This window comes from Zootoca vivipara, chromosome 5 (assembly GCF_965207765.1).
Source record: "Zootoca vivipara chromosome 5, rZooViv2.hap1.1, whole genome shotgun sequence".
Lineage (NCBI taxonomy): Eukaryota > Metazoa > Chordata > Lepidosauria > Squamata > Lacertidae > Zootoca > Zootoca vivipara.
The window spans coordinates 31,612,106-31,628,533 of record NC_142588.1 but is presented as its reverse complement, the minus strand read 5'-3'; the positions used below and the strand labels follow the sequence as shown (position 1 = coordinate 31,628,533).

The 16,428-nt window shown below is 41.4% G+C and overlaps 1 protein-coding gene across 3 annotated transcripts in view; it reads left to right on the top strand.

The window, feature by feature from the left end:
• Nucleotides 1-16,428, top strand: part of PRKG1 (protein kinase cGMP-dependent 1) — a 581,919-nt gene that overhangs the window by 47,823 nt on the left and 517,668 nt on the right. The window lies entirely within an intron of this gene.

Below are 16,428 nucleotides of genomic sequence, written 5' to 3'. Positions count from 1 at the left end.
ATTCATTTTGAAAAGTTTGGACGAATGATTGAAAGCCTAAAGGCAGGTTTGTGTTGCTTGCATTCTGGTGAAGTGATGTGATGACTCAAATATGGTCATGGAACACGAGACACTAGAGGGCACAATTGTACCTTCAGATTTTGTATTTTAGCCTTCCCATAAATTAACACAGAAAGAAAATCTGATGAATGTTAAACCTACAGCCCATTTAAGGCAACAGATAAAAAGCTAAACAAAAAAGCAATAGAAAAAAAAGAAAGGAGGGGAATTAACTTTCTGATTGTTTTCAGCTATAATAAGAAGGAAAAACATGACATCCGCTTACTAGAAGGATAAAAATACAAATTATATTTGAAAAAGAGAAGTCAATGTATTCGCAAAAGAACAGTGACATTTAAGAAAAATGGCACAGAAGTTACACTGTTGTATTTGAATGGCAGAAATGCATTATAAATCTATTTGCTGTTAGCTAGCCTATCATTATGAAAAAAACGCAAGATGTTGCAAGCATTATCCCTTTCATGGCGTTATATCGGCAATGCAACCACTAATAGAATGTTTAGTAACTAAAGTGACAAAGCTTTTTGGCCTTGCAGATCTGCAGCTTTCATGAAATGTCACCAAAGCTATTTGATGCAGAATTGAAATAGTTTGTTAGCTTTATAGCCTCAACAGAAGGGATACAGTAATTATCATGACCCCAAAACATATATTAAGAAAGCATGTACTGTAAAGACTTTTAGGAAGTTCATAGGCTAAGAAGGTCACTTTGTATCCTTTAAAACTCTTAAGAATGCCATTCATGCTAAGTCACAATATAATAAAGGAATTTGTAGGTTTAAAAACTGAGTTTCACTTGGACACATGCCTTTGTTCTGGCGCATGGAGCAGCACCCTTGTTAGAACTACTGGTAAGTGGACCAGGCCTGGTCAATGTTTGAATGAAGGATTGCCTGGGAGTCCAAGGTATGTTGCTTTCAGTACCATTAAAGAAAGGTAGGAAATGAATGGTGTGGTGACACTGTGCAGGACAAATACCATTTTGGGGGAGGCAGAATATGTCAAGGTGTGGCAAGCAGATAGATTGTCAGCAAGATTTCTACAGGGGTATCTTGTGGTGCCCTCCAGAGGTTCAACTACAAACCCCATCATTCCTGATCATTTGCTATACTGGCAGGGACTGGGAGAAATGTAGTTCAACAACAGCTAGAGGATACCACATTTGCTACCCAGCTGTACAGCATATCTTTGATACCGTAATGGTTAGAAAGATGCTACTTTTTAAATGGCTAATATCCCATTATTTGTCCCCCCCATGCTCCTGTGGAATCCCAGAATTCATGCAGGTTATAGGAGTAGCACCCTTTTATTAATTATGGTTAGTACACACTCCCTGTAGTGTGCATGCGCGCTAAGGAGTGGGTTGCCGCTCCCGGTACCTGAGTGGCTTGCTACACCGCTGCCTCCATACACTGCGATCATAATGCCACTCCACATAAAGATCCTAATGTCTGAAGCAGTCCTTTTAATTCTACAGTCTTCCTCTCTCTAAAAAAGAGGAAAATGAATGGATGGCTGGATGTGGTGCCACTGTGGTGCCACTGATAAACTCGCCATTGCTCAGGGGACAATCAAGTTGTCAGTCACAGGCCAATGGTCTATGAAGGAAGAACTGCGTAGCAGGAGCTGTCCTGTCCTCCAGGCTTGGACCAGAATTGTCACCAGGGTGGAGAATGCTTAGGAGAGAAACTACTCTTCATCAAGGGCAAGACAGCCAGAACCACCACTGACATTGGTGAGGAGTTACTACTCTTCTAAACATCCAAAACCTGCATAGAAAGAACTACAGTGGTCCCTCGACTTACAAATTACTTGACATCCGATGTTTTCGACTTACAAACGGGACAAATGGCCACAAGCTTACGAATTTTTCTACATCCTTACGAATTTTTCTACCGTTGGCGCTTTTTAATGCGGTTTCCTCGACTTACGAATTTTTTCGAATTTTTTTTTCCTATGGGAATCCGCTTTTAGACTTACGAAATTTTCTACCTACGAATGTGCATTCGGAATGGATTAAGTTCGTAAATCGAGGGACCACTGTATATAATTTGCATTGCAAGAACCATAACTTGAAGCATTGTGACTTGTGCTTGAGCTTGCTTTCCCTTCCCCCTCCCATTCCATTTTTTTGGGGTGTCGTTTCTTTTGTCACCTCCTTTGTTGGTGGTCTTTAAGCAGATGATGGGCTATAGCTCTGGATTTGTTTCATCAAGCAGGGGGGTTGGATTAGGTTGGATTATCTCAATGGTCCCTTCCAATTCTATGATGCTATGGTTCTATCTAAGTTAGTGTTGGCATATTTCAAGAAGTACAAATCCGGGGAACAGACAAAATTATGTGCTTGAGGGCATGAACCATCTTAGGACTGATTCCTAGCAAGCTGCTCTGATACTTTTTTTGGCTAAAGGGCATGGAATAGATGCGATCAATCAATCAATCAATCAATCAAGAGTAGACAACCTGAGGCTTCCAGCTTCATTTTATGTGCCCTGCCCAATACCCCAAGTTCCTTCCTTATTATTTGTTTCAACCTGCTTTTTCTGGGTCTTTTAGAGCACACCCCACTCTTTCTATGTAATTTGAAGCAACTGTAAGGGGCAGTATTTTATTTGATAAAAAATAAACAGATATTACTGCATCATCTATATGAGAATAAATGTGTAGGCTTTTGTCATAGGTATGTGTGGAGGACACTGAAGTCAGAAAAGCATTGCTTTCACTTTTTTACAGTTGTATTTATCTGTTGTACTTAAAAAAAATCCTCTTCCTGCTTACTTGAGAGTATTTCTGTTAAACCTACCACCAGCATGCAGCCCCCAACAGATTTTCCTTTCAACAGGAGAAAGATTGTCTACCCCTTGTAGTTAGTAGTATTCTTAGGACTTCTGTGCTTGGAATGCTAAGAATGTGAATTTTCATAAACACTTTCTGGAATTAATGATTATGCAGAAATGCTTGAGAACATTACTGCAAAGTAGTGTAGCGTCTTAAAGGCAAAAGGGTAGAATATTAAGATATATTACAATTATTGGTAAAACTCAGTGCTTTGTAGGTCATTGTTGAGGAGTATATAGGGAAGCGGTAGCAGTATGCATGGCATACTATAATTACAAAATATTTAGTTGGACCTGGATTGTCAGGACTGAGGAGCATTGCTCATTGCATATGCATATGCACAAGAATGTTATGTCAAATGTTGCCAAATTTGGAATTTTGTGTAGGCTGAAGACAGAAAGAGATGTTGTTCTCCTTAATTCTAGGACACTAACACTAAGGATGGGAGGGGGAAGAATGTAATGGTTGATTGCAATAGACCTTTGTGGTGAAACACAATAAAGTCAACTTAAAAATAAAATAAAATAAATCCAACAATGTTCTCTCCCCCCCACCCACATAAAGACATTAGGGTGAGCTGTACATTAAGAATATATTTTCAGTAAAAATTAACCTGGTTACTAAACCAATGATTTGTCAATTTACAACATATAATCTTATGATCAGATGAATTAAAAGAATACATGTTTTTTAGAACTTAAAATCATTTTCCTGCTAGATGTTTTGATGGAAACAGCAGAACTTGGGTTGATTTTTGTTTTGTTTTTAGCATTGTCTTCTGTAATTAAAGCAAGTGCCTAGCTCTATGACAAGCACAGAGTCAGCCCTATACATGTTGGTGCTATGGCCCTTCTTCATCTTTGCCTACTTTGGTTTTCATACAGCAGAGATAGTTGCCTACTAACCACAATTCTTCTGCTATCCTAAGTCCAACGACATGGCAAAGTCAGGAATAAGAAAATGGCTTAGCTGTTGTGCTGTCACAGAGGGATGACATCCTGGGGCCTCATGATTGACTGCTTAGACTTAAGGTAGAGGCAGCGTACACACCATACATGTAAAGCACCCACCTAGAATCCTGGGAATTTGAGAGTCCTGGGGTTTGTAGCTCTGTTAGGGGTTAGCTACAATTCCCAAGATTCTTGGAGGCAGGTGTGCTTTAAATAGATGGTGTGTCCATAGTCTAGAGTGGGCAGCATGTACATTGGGGACTGCTGGGAGAACTTTGGGTGATTTGCAGCAGATTGGCAGAATTTCTAACTCAAAATTGTTTTAACAATAGCAACAAAGGTGCCTCCTCCTGCCCTAAACTAAGACAGTTTGGGGAAAGAAGAAACTTGGAATACATTTTGGTTTAATGGAATGTAAGCTCAATTCTAGTACAGTGGTACCTCGGTTTATGAACACAAGTGGTTCCGGAAGTCTGTTCATAAACTGAAGCGTTCATAAACTGAAGCGAACTTTCCCATTGAAAGTAATGGAAAGTGGATTAATCCGTTCCAGACGGTCCGCGGAGTACTTAAACTGAAGTGTTCATAAACTGAAGCGAACTTTCCCATTGAAAGTAATGGAAAGTGGATTAATCCATTCCAGACGGGTCCGCGGAGTACTCAACCTGAAGCGTACTTAACCCGAAGCATGGGTGTAATTGGTTCCGGAAGTCTGTTCATAAACTGAAGCGTTCATAAACCGAAGCGAACTTTCCCATTGAAAGTAATGGAAAATGAATTAATCTGTTCCAGATGGGTCCGCGGTGTTCATAAACCGAAAATTCATAAACCGAGGTGTTCATAAACCGAGGTTCCACTGTACTAAGACAGATTTCTGGGCTGCACACATACTGAGATGCATCCTCTTCCTTAATTCTACATGTATGTCCATACTCACTCACCCCACCCGACCAACTAGGCTTAGGAGCAATATGTATTTGAATTACAGCAAGCAGAGGGCCGTGTGTGTGTGTGCACAAACACATACACTTTTTGTAACTGTCATCCTGTACAATATTAAATGCAGGATTGCAACTTTGATCTCACTGACATAATGTTCATTTATAAAGGATCCACTTCCGAGTATAATAAATCAGCTCTTCTGAGGACTTGCTATGTAACACATGGGCCTAGTTGATTATAAATTATAGCAAAGTGGTCTATTACTGGCAGGAGGAGATAAGATGTGCTGCTGGGCTTAGAAGGCTGTTGGATGAGTAGTCCGGAACTCCAGACATTAGACGTTGATACTGCAGCTAAGACTGTTGGTACTGGAAGCTAGCAAGAGCAGAAGTAATAAAATATAAAACAAGCTATTTTTACATACATATATACATATAATGACTAAGGTATCTATGAATGTCTTTCCATTTCCTGATATGACTTACAGTTGTGGCTTTTCTTACATTTGTTATTCTAAACTGTTTTATTATTGTCTCAGAGCTACAATAAAAATGTATTCTGCATTTTGTAAGTATTGCTGCAGGCTTCTGGAAATGGGAGATGACATTTCTGGTGTTGTGAGATGAGTTACGTTGAGTGCAGATGCTTGATCTTAGCTGCCACAGCAAATAATGCTTTGAAAGTAAACAATGCCACAGTGGTAACATGAAAGCTAGTGTACAAATAAATTTGATATATTTTACTCAGCTGTGTTATAACCCATATTTATGCATGAGATTGGTTAACATGATATTGAAAGGTGATGCTACAAAGATGCTGTTGAAAGCTTCAGGAGCAAAATGTTGAGGAGGGAGGTTGCCATATATATTATGCATATTCATTTAGGAAATTCTGACTTTGTTTCATACAACCAGTTTTAAAAATATATCAGAAATAGTTAGGTCAAGAATAGACCAAGAAGCAAAGGCCAGGTGGAATATTAAGCTAGGAGCTGTTTTTCTGATACCCTGCTCCTGCAGGGGTGTGAGACTGAACTTCTGCAGAATCAGGTTACAGTGCTTGGGAGAAAGGAAGGTTGCAATGAAGTAGAGCCAACCAATTCACCAAGGAAAAAGTTGGGTCTACAGTAAGCCCTCAAAGCTGTGGCAAAATAATATTTGCTGCTCACACCAGAGAACTTAGATATAAGGATCAGCTGCCTTACTAAATCACCTGTTCTGGCCAACTACTGCCCAAGAACCTTCTTTGTACATCTAGTTTGTGACCCTACAGGCACCAACCTACAGCTTGGGTTGCTTGGATATAGGAATCGTGAATGGCAGACAGCATGAATTCCTGCCCAACATGTTTGAAGTTCCAGGTCCATTGGAGGGTGAGTGGTATTGACTCTTACAGATAGGGTGAAGTACAAGACAGGCAACTCAGGTTTCTACCTAAGCAGCTGAATTAGGTAGTAGAAGACTGAGGTAGTGAACTGAGGCAGTAATGTAACACGCTGGGGGGAAAAGTGCTGATCTTGTTCTCTCACTGCTGTACTAATATTCTACTTACACAGAGGTGTTTTGTGTGTGTGTAAATGTTATGAAACACTGAAAAATGTGTTTGCTGAGGCCAGCTCTATATACACAGCAGATTGAAAAGTCAGAATCCTGACATGATATAGTAGAGCAGGGGTAGTAGTCAACCTTTTTATACCTACCACCCACTAATGCACCTTTCTTGATGGTAAAATTTCCTTACCAGCCACCAGTGCTCAGTGGAAGGAGGATTCAGCTTGTGCTGTAGAACCCCCTACCCCCCACCTAGAATTTTGAAAAAGCTGATTTATTTTATTTTATTTTTTAAGAGAATAACCTAATAAAAACATTTCAAAACATGCCATGCTTGGTAAAATGCAAGGTTTCTGACTGAATAAACAGCATTGTTTGGCTTAATTATCTCCTGCATGAAAGTGATTACCTGTCTCTGAGACTTGTTTCATCTCAGCTAAAGAAACCCTGCATGAGGCTTTCAGTTATGCTCATGGCTCATTGCTGTATATTAACTTTTATCTCTTTACAATTATTTAGAAAATAGCACTGCAAATTGGGCCTTCTGGATTTGTCTTTTGGCGACTGATTTGAACATGTATGTACGTACATAATTCAAATGCTCAATCATGGAATTTTTGTCCCGAAGCATGTCTCTCTGCTGTGTCCCCTGTGGCTTCCTTTCCAGGTCTCTGTGTGTGCACACATGCATCAGCGGTGTTGCATCCTTTTCTTGGTGCCCAAGGCATGCATGCCAGGCGGGGGTGGGGCATGGAGGGTCAACAGAACCCACTGCGCCAGCCCAGGCCTTACCGTCAACACTACCGGGCGTGCACACACGGGGTGCAGAGGATTCATGGAGCCCACGTGCCAGTTCGGCCCTGGCCACTGGAGCCAAGTGGGGCTGCATTGTGCCCCAGCCCACCCATGCAGGAACGAGGCAGGCCCTTGGTGGGCAAATCTCCCCGACACTGACCAGGCAAGGCAGCCGCAGATGCGGTGGCGAGGCCAGGCTCCAGGGCCCAGACTCTCAGTAGCAGGCAGGACAGGACGGGGGGGTCCTTGCATGCGGGCATCTGGCTCATGCTTCCTAAAAATTGTGTGCCCAGGGCTATGACCCCCCCCCCGGCTCCCCCCACACGCTATGCCCCTAGTGCACACCCATCTGCACATACTTTTGCATTACAGAGCTGCTTAAGGATGGATATAGCAAGCTATCTATCCGGAAGGACATTTTACTGAACCAATTTAACTACGCTGCTGTTTTTCTTCTACCCCGCAAATTCATCAAGGATGAAGGGACCTACCATATTCAACAACAATAATAAACTGGGAGAGGTTGGTCTTTGTGAACATATTTTCCCTTTTATGTTATTTATTATTTTGGGAGGTGAAAGGAAATACAAAAATAACATAACCTGTTTATTCTACAGTGCAAGGGATAATAGAACAGAGGCAGAACTGACTAATTTTATTTGCAAGTGCAGTGATGCTTCAGTTTTAAATTGTGTGACTGCCATTCATTTTTGCTGTTCTTACATTATGGCTCTAATGAGATATAAAAAGCTAAAGTATATTACCAGTTATAGCTCAGTGCATCATTTATTTTTAGTCACTGCAGCAGGTGTCTTTCTTTCTTTCTATTTTAGCATATTTTTGGTCTCTCTCTAACCCCCTCCTCTTTGTGAGCCATCTGTTTTTAGTTATCTAAACTCTTCCTTGGTTTCAGAATACCATTCTTGGACAGGTAGCCTTGAACAGACATTTGCTCAAACAAATGTTACCTCTAAACATTCTTTCTGGTTGTTGTTTTTAAAAAGCAAGAATCTACATTTTGAGGTGATTTCAACTATATCACAAAGTCATATAGGTCATAACTTTATATGCCTTGTGTTACCTATTACCTACAACCAACCCTTCAGATTCTGTTGGTTATTATTCTCTCACACTCTTATAACCTTCCATAGTAGATGTGGGAACAAGTAGATCCCCCCCCCAATATTATTGCATTGGATGTTAATTTATAGCAGATGAACAGGTAAAAGGTGAAAATGCAACAATATCAATATATGGAACATTTTTTTCAGACATACTGGAAAGGCAAAATTCATTCCATGCATTTGCAAATGCGTCAGTAATCTTGATAAATGAATTACTGTATCTTGAATAGAAAAGTCTCCATAATCCACTGGTCATAGAAGACCCGTTGTTGACTCCTTGCATTGAGCTCCTTGCATTCTAGTGCTGCAGGAAGATGGTAGCAAACGTTTTGGCTGCTTTGCAGTTGGTTCCTGCTACTAGGGCTGGGTGATACCTGGTTTTCAACATCACAATATATCACCAGCTAAACATCATGATACACCCATATATCATGATGTCTGAAATAAGGATGGAGCTATGTAGAGGCATTGGATGGCTTCATGGTTCTCCCCACATAGTGATCTTTGCAAAGTGCATGCAGAAACATGCACACACATCATGATTCATAATACATTGCCAGGTCAAAAATTATGAAACCAATATAACGATGTGGACTTCAGACCGGTTTTGGATGATATATCTACCAATCCTACCGGCTACTGCTTTTCTCCCAAGTATGCAACATAGTAAGATAGGTCAGTGTAAGATAGGTCAGTGGGAGACTGAGAAATGGTGGCTTGCTGAAAGCCATCTGGTAAATTCATGGTTGAGATGAGATTTGAATCAGGTAATTTCTGCCTCACATTCTTATTAGTCCTTATTGAACATCAACTCAAGTGCTGGCCCCAAACATTTTGCTGCATAAAGCAGAGCTTAAACTGCCTTGTTGTACAGTTTAGATGCCAATTCCTGCCTTTATCCAATCCCCCATTTTAATGCTGTCTGAAGCAAGTTGTCCTAGGCTGCTACAAGGTAAGGCCCTGTAGCAGTTTTAGGGCCAGTGAAACCTAGGAAGGCCTATATTACTATTTGCAGTTTGTGACTTGCATCCTAAGACAAAATAATGTTTCTGTGACCGGGGGTGGGGGGTGGGGGCTTGCGGGCTTCCTTGGAAAAGGGGAGTTGCACAAAAATATCCAATCTACACAATTTCCCTTTTCTGTCTCCTAGCCCCCATGACCCATCCTGCATTGTTTAGGAGGGCCCCTGATCTTCTGGGGAAACTTTTCAGGGTGCTGTAAATGGTGGAAGGGGACAGGAAGCTTTATTCAAATGAACTTGTTGAGTTGACTTATCTTAAAATCCAAGCCAATGTACTTCATTATATTTTTGTTTTCATAATCTTTCAAAACCAAAGAACCAGCACCCTTGTGGATCATTATCTGTGTGAGAATTATAGATTGGGTGAGCTGTATGTGCACGGGTTTCTATGCCCAGAGCTGTCAATTAGTTGTTACAGAACACCATTGGGTTTGTGCTGCTTCATAAATCACATCATTCCTGACCTTCTATGCTTCTTATGGGATTATTGATTGTATATAATGGTTTGAGCTCCCCCGCCGCCCAATTAATATTCAAGAAGCCCACTCTAGAAAATGCTTTTTCTATGACGTTTGAATAAATCAATATACTGTATGATTATTCTTTAAAAGTTATGGTATTGGGATGCATGTGCTTTGCAGCAATAGTCTTAGTTTTGCTGGTTCTGCCTGATAAATATTATGACATTAATCACTTTTCATTGTGGGAGAGAGAAAGAGAAGGATGATGTGTTCTGAGATGAGCAGAAAGAAGGTATGGCTACTTTCATAATATCTAACTATTTAACTTCTTTTCTTCTTGCATGTAAGTGAATGCACTCACACAGTTACCGGTATGTAGTTCAGTAATGTTGTGTTGCGCTGCACAGACCTTTGTGTAGGATTCCAGCCCCACAAGTATTTTGTATCTTGTACTTTGGCAGACTGAGCTGGTTTTATTTCATGGTGGTTAGGTTCCCCCCCTTTCATACAGAAAGAAATCTCTCTGATGTTAAGCATTTCTTTATAGCATTAATTGCAAACCCTTTGATCTTAGCAAGGCATTAAAGAATGTGGCTGTGCGGATTGTCTTTAGAAGGACATCCACAAACCACTAAGATTCAAATGTACTGACCTTTAGTAACCAAAGTTTTGATAAATCCCAGTTTTATCCAAGCTGTAGCACATACAGTGGTACCTCGGGTTAAGAACTTAATTCGTTCTGGATGTCCATTCTTAACCTGGAACTGTTCTTAACCTGAAGCACCACTTTAGCTAATGGGGCCTCCTGCTGCCACCGCGCTGCCACCACACGATTTCTGTTCTCATCCTCAAGCAAACTTATTAATCCAAGGTACTATTTCTGGGTTAGAGGAGTCTGTAACCTGAAGCATCTGTAACCTGAAGCTTCTGTAACCAGAGGTACCACTGTACTGTTGTGAAACTTGTAATGGGGATGGAAGGGGCTGGGAGGAACTAAAATATGTCTCTTGAGAAATGTATGTCAGAAAATGAAACCTGCCTTGTAAACTATAAAAACAGAATTACTATCTGTCCTTCTGCAGTTTCATTAATCAAATCATCTTGAAATGTTTTGAATGAAGTGCTTGACCTGCTTTTGGTCTACCACACTTATTCTGCTTTAAAGGAGATAAATTTAATGGAGACAAGTCAGTTAGGGCAAGAGGAGCACTGCTCCACCAACCTCAGGCTGCCCTCGGCCAGACCCCATCTGCCTGCCTTCTGACTTACAACCGGGCTAGTGGGTGGCACTGGCTGACTGGCAGTATCTTCTGCCGTAGTCTCTGTGTTGCCTCTGTAGAACTCAACAGAGGGGAGGATGGAGATAAAAGCAGAATTAGGTGGTGCCAGCCTATCATTGGATCTAGCCCTGACCGTGATTTGCTCTGACACCTTATTCTGTGATTGCAAGATTTTCTCAGGACTGTTCAGTGAAGAACTTGGTCAAAGGCTTTGTAGAAGTCTGAACACACAATGTTTACCAGATTAACCCCCCCCCCCATCTACATGCTCATTGATACTATTAAAAGAATCCTGAGAGATGTGACTCAAGATTGTTACAAGTTGTTTCAAACACTTACAGCTGATTTTTAAAAAATGTTTTTCTTACATGAATACTCATGAAATTATGCATTTGCTTGTGAAACCGTACAAGATGAGCACTTGGAGTACTTCCAGAGGTTGAAAGCAAGTTATTCATCTGTAATGTGAAGATTGAAACAAACATCACATTACAGATGTTTACACAAAATGGTCTTGACCTTCTATGGACCCCAGCACCATGCACAAATACTCCCCCAAGCCTGCATTTGATAGCATTAAGACCATTAACTACTAGGAAGCTGTACTGTGATTTCAAACATGACTTCATAATATACCCGTCATTCCACACACCATTCAATCACAGTTCAGTCCACAAACTTCCCTGCCAAGAGACTCATGGGAACTGATTGCTTGATTTAAAACATTTGTGCCCTATCTTTCTGCTGTAGTATTCAAGGCAGCTAAAAATGATCGAAAAAACAATAGTCTATAAATAATTATAAAGATTTAAAAAATAATCCGAAAAGAATATGTAAGAAGGGGAAATGCAATTCCCATTGCATCACTTGGATTCAAAGCAAAGATGAAATATAGCTGAGTAGAATCAGTATACTAATTAATATCCCAGCGCTACTTGGCACTTTATGTCAGGCAGGAACAAAGCCACCCCAAAACAGAGCTTCTAGGGGAGTGGTTGCTTTAACCTTTGTACTTTCAGTCATTTTTTCTGCTCAAAACCTCAGTCTCACTGGTCTCTCTCACTAACACACACACACACACACACACATAGGGATGTTCCCTCTCCACTCTGCCTCAGAGTGGCTATGAGCCCATCCACCTGCTCCTTGGGCCCCTCCTCCATTCTTCTGGATGCCTCGGTGGAAGAAGCCCTTCAAGGCCCCCTCCCCAGTTGGCTGGTGGCACTACGGGTATTAGAAGTATGAGTGGAGGGCCCAGCAGGGCTCTGAGTGAAGGCAGACAGAGTTTCAGGAAAAGGAAGGAAGGAAGGAAGGAAGGAAGGAAGGAAGGAAGGAAGGAAGGAAGGAAGGAAGGAAGGAGGGAGGGAGGGAGGGAGGGAGGGAGGGAGGGAGGGAAAGCAGCAAGCCGAGGGAAGGAGGAAGCAAGGGAAACAGACAAACTGATGGAGAAGGAGGGGAGATAGAGCAGAGCAGGCCTACTCCTAGATGCAGAGAAAATCACTGGTGGGTCATGAAAGGTGACAAAAAGAAAACTTGTTGAATTTCTGGTACATGATCTCTCCCAGCTTTGGATATGCTTATACAGCTCTTTGCAAAGGGCACAAGGAATGGGGGATGCCAATATGGCTCCTTGCCAAGGGTGCAAGGGTTCCTAGATACAACTCTGCAAACACAAATGGTGTCTATACTTTCCAGGGGGGAAGGGAGTGGGGGAGTAGAAGCCACTGAGGTATTATTGTGTTCTGAGCAGAAGAACATAGCTGGTGGGAGCGGAGATGAAATGGTTAAGCAGCTTCTCTTCTTGCCAGTCCTCCATCCAAGGATGCGCTTTGTTTAAAAATGAACTGTGTTGTTTGTTGTCTCTTCCATCAGAGTTGAAGCATTTCTAAGAATCCAGTCCAGAATTCAAAATCTTCACAGATCTTTCTTCTTGTATAAGAAAGTTCTGTAAGAAGGGATTATAGTGTTATCTGCTCATGCTCACAGATCTTTCTTGCACAATCCATGTCAATTTTCTGTTGTAATGTAACATTTTTCATGAGTGTTCCTCCATGGACAAAAAATGTCAAACCTCATTGTACGCCTGTTCTTCATAAAGCTTTGAGCAAACCTGCCAGCTCAACTGCTTTGAAGTGTACATTTCTTCACTAGGGGCATATTACTTTCATGCAGGTACCCTCCCTCCAAATTTGTCACAAACAGAAACATCACATCTGTCTTTACTGACACAGCTGCCCTCATTATGGTGTTTGGGAGACAAATTCAATCATCATTCCAGTGCATCAAAGCATTCTAAAAATACAAACAATAAATAACTTTAAGAGAGTTAGGCGAGGAAAGTACTCATCTCTAAGAACAGAAAAAATGCCTAGCTGTATCTCACTGAAGACCTACATTGTCGGCCTTTGCCTTCCATTAGTTTCAGCCGGAATGGCCAAGGGTCTGAGATGATGGGAGCTGTACTCCAGCAACATCTGGAGGGCCACAGGTGTCCATTCTACACCCCTGGCCTGTCTAAACCAGCACTGTGCCCAGGAACAGCCAGCCAATTGCCACTGGGAGCCAACAACCAGAGAATGATGGATACTGCCACCCTCATTGTTAACAGTTTATATCTGGCTCTACCGCCTCAGTACATGGAAGTTCAAAATTTAGCTGCAGTGCCTAATGCCATTGGATAATACAATGGTACGTCGGGTTACAAACGCTTCAGGTTACAAACTCTGCTCACCCAGAAATAGTACCTCAGGTTAAGAACTTTGCTTCAGGATGAGAACAGAAATTGTGCTCTGGCGGTGCGGCGGCAGCAGGAGCCTCATTAGCTAATGTGGTGCTTCAGGTTAAGAACACTTTCAGGTTAAGAACGGACCTACGGAACGAATTAAGTTCTTAACCAGATGTACTACTGTACATCTCTCCTGCAAATTACCTTTACCTTATGGGAGTATGCCATTTCAAACTCTTGATATTTGCACAAAACATGTATGTTCATCCCTTGGTTTATTTAAACCTCAGTACTGAACACTTGGTTGACAGTAGCTAAATGTGTGAACTGACTCTACTGAAAAAGCATTTCACTTGAGACAATGTGAGGAGATACTAAAATTCTGTGATGGTAACTTATAGCAACAACAACAACAATTTTGTGACATGTGAGGTTGATGCTATTGCACGACAAACATATATGTTTTCATCAGTCCTGTGAACCATGTTTGTAGAAGGATCAGTGTAAACTCGATTTTCATCTGTGTGACATGTTGGGTTTGACAGCCTGACTACTGTTGTCCATGTACTAGTAATTCCCAGTTTGAACCACTGGAAGATGCTTTTTGTAAGGTTGCCACTGAGGTTGAACTGGAAGCTGCAGCAACTATGACATGCATCAACTTAAGTACTCACTGCGGCAGAATATCTCTCATCATTTTATGCTGCTGTTGAAGGACTTGCACTGTTGAAAGACTTGCCACATAGGTAGTGGGCATAGTTCAAGATGCTAGTGTTGGTGTATAAAACTTTGTATAGCTTCCAACCAAGATACCTAAAATATAATCTCACCCCTCATTTACTGTGCTCTGCAGGAAAGGACCTCCTGCAGATACCATCTCATCAGGAAGTCCATTCCATATGATGTATGAATCAAACTTTCTGAGTGGCAGCACCTGCCCTTTGGAACTCTCTCCCATTATATATCAGACAGGCCATTTTACTGTATTTTCAGCACCTACCAAATACCTTCCTCTTCCAACAAACCTTTTAAGTAGACATTATTTTACAGTGTTCATCTGCATTGGCCAGTAAATTGGTGTGTTTTTATTAATGTAGATTTTGTTGTTGGTGTTTTTATTGTTAAACCACTTTAGGATGTTTATGGGGGAGCATTTCGTTCTATAACATACTATAGTAGAAGTCAGCTGAAGAGCAGCTCCACCTTTAAGCTTTGTGGATGAACTTAACTTTTATGCAGATTTGGCAGGATTAAGAAGTCAGAATTGTAGTTCTGAGTTTGCACATAAATACGTAAGGCAGAAATAGCCTACAGAAAGAAGCATGAATAATCTGTTTTTGCCATGATATGTCATATCTCAAAGCATTTGTAGTAAGACGCATAATGCATTGCACACTCTGCCTCCTTTCTTCTTCTGCAGCAAGGGGGTTTCATGGCAGTGTTTTGTTTCCTGGTATGAGATTCAGAATTGCAGGTGGGAAAGAATATTGGCTAGAGTGTGCAGGATCCAGGTGCTTTATCTGAAGTCATGCATCAGTTGCTGGGTAGGGACAGCCTGGGCCTAAATTACTTTGGATTTTGGTGCAGAATGAAGGCTGCACCTGTTTCTCTCCTCTGATTACACAGTTTGAGGGTGTGAGGCCAAAACCCAGCAAGATCCCAGGTTGGTGAAGCTCTTACCTTTCAACCCATTCACCCCGAAGCAAGAATGAGTATGATTATATAAACCTTTATAGTCAGCAGCCTTTTCCAGTGAGCTGTTCCAAAGGTTTTCTTTCAAATCCCATTTAAAATGTTACTTTCCCCAGCCTCTGGTCAATTACTGTAGTTGCTTTTCTTTTCAGATAATTGCTTTCTTTTTGTGTGTGGCTGTAATGACACAGTAGGTGAGTGAGTTTACTACCCAACTGTAATACAGTAGGACAAGCGACATAACTGTCCTGAGAAAAAGTGGATGTTCTGGAAAAACTTAATATGCCCTGCCTCCTTAAGCTCTCAAAAATGGAAATTCAGGTATCAGGAAGCAGAAAGATAGAAAACCCCTCGAGGTTGCTACAGGGCAGTTTGAAATGGCCTGGTAATGGCTTCACAATGAATATTTTAGATGTGTGTGTCTCTAAGTGTTTATATATTTGCCGGCACTACAGATAAATCTTTTCCTAAACCTGGAGATTGCTTTGGGCAGGCTAGGTTGCCTTGGGCAGGCTATGAAAATCTGTCTTTTACTAGGAGTGCTTAAGGAGAATGTGGAGGAGCAGCCACTGTGTTCTCTGCAACATGTGGAGCCTTGGCATATACAGAGTGACTTGCTTTCCAACTTAGAGTGACCATAAACAGTCCAAAATATTGGGGGTTAGTTAAAGCACTTTCTACTATTAAGTAGAGTGCTTCTGGGTGCAATAAATGGGCAGCGAACTCTTAGGAATTTAATTGTTTAAAACAACCACCACCACCACCTGGGAAATAAATGCTTGTGCTATTTTCCACCTTGGGTTCCAAAGCAACCTGTCCAGCGCTGGGCACTATGCACTTTAACTAGGGCTGAAGGGGGCATTTGCCAACCCCACACAGCAACGTGCCTCCGGGCTGGCTCTGCAGTCCCTGTTGCTTCTAATTTATTTGTGCGTTTTTAAACCACAAGGCACTGCTTGGTGCGCGTGTGAGAGCTTGCGTGTGCCCATC